This window comes from Rhagoletis pomonella, unplaced genomic scaffold (assembly GCF_013731165.1).
Source record: "Rhagoletis pomonella isolate Grant_MI unplaced genomic scaffold, Rhpom_1.0 Rhpom_scaffold_00002, whole genome shotgun sequence".
NCBI classification, from domain to species: domain Eukaryota; kingdom Metazoa; phylum Arthropoda; class Insecta; order Diptera; family Tephritidae; genus Rhagoletis; species Rhagoletis pomonella.
Genome location: NW_023458556.1, coordinates 81,106,717 through 81,107,240, shown reverse-complemented (window position 1 = coordinate 81,107,240; position 524 = coordinate 81,106,717). Strand labels below are relative to the sequence as shown.

Here is a 524-nt window from a genome sequence, read left to right as displayed (position 1 = left end):
ATATTGCGCCTAAATATATGCCATGCTACAGCGGAAGTGGACGACACCCCATTTCTTTAAATGAAATTAACTGCTGCTATATGTATGTATGTACATATGTATGTTCATACAAAACGTAAGCAAACAACATTTTGCTTGCATAGTCTTCTGTTCTCTTTCATTGCAAGTTGAATTATTTTAATATCTATTGCAAAATTTTGTACATAAAATAAAATAAAACTATTTAATATACAACGCTTTTATAAATGGACTAAAAATTAGAAAATAAAGTAATGTAAAAATATATTTTTTTTTAAATAAGCTTTTATTTAACATGTTTAATCAAAGGAATAAAATAAAGTAGTGAAACAAAAGATTTTTTAGCAAGAAAATTTTGTCAAAACTGCACTAAAATTAATAAAATAAAATAAGTTAAGGTCTCGTTAAAGTTACTAAAAGCCATTTAGTGAAAGGAGTTATTCAAACTCTAATGAAAATTACTAACAATTTGTACTAATTTACTTCGTTTTTAAAAAAGCTTGTCG

General features: G+C 24.8%; 1 protein-coding gene across 4 annotated transcripts in view; it reads right to left on the bottom strand.

The window, feature by feature from the left end:
• Positions 1-524, bottom strand: part of LOC118734109 (proline dehydrogenase 1, mitochondrial) — a 181,146-nt gene that overhangs the window by 98,917 nt on the left and 81,705 nt on the right. The window lies entirely within an intron of this gene.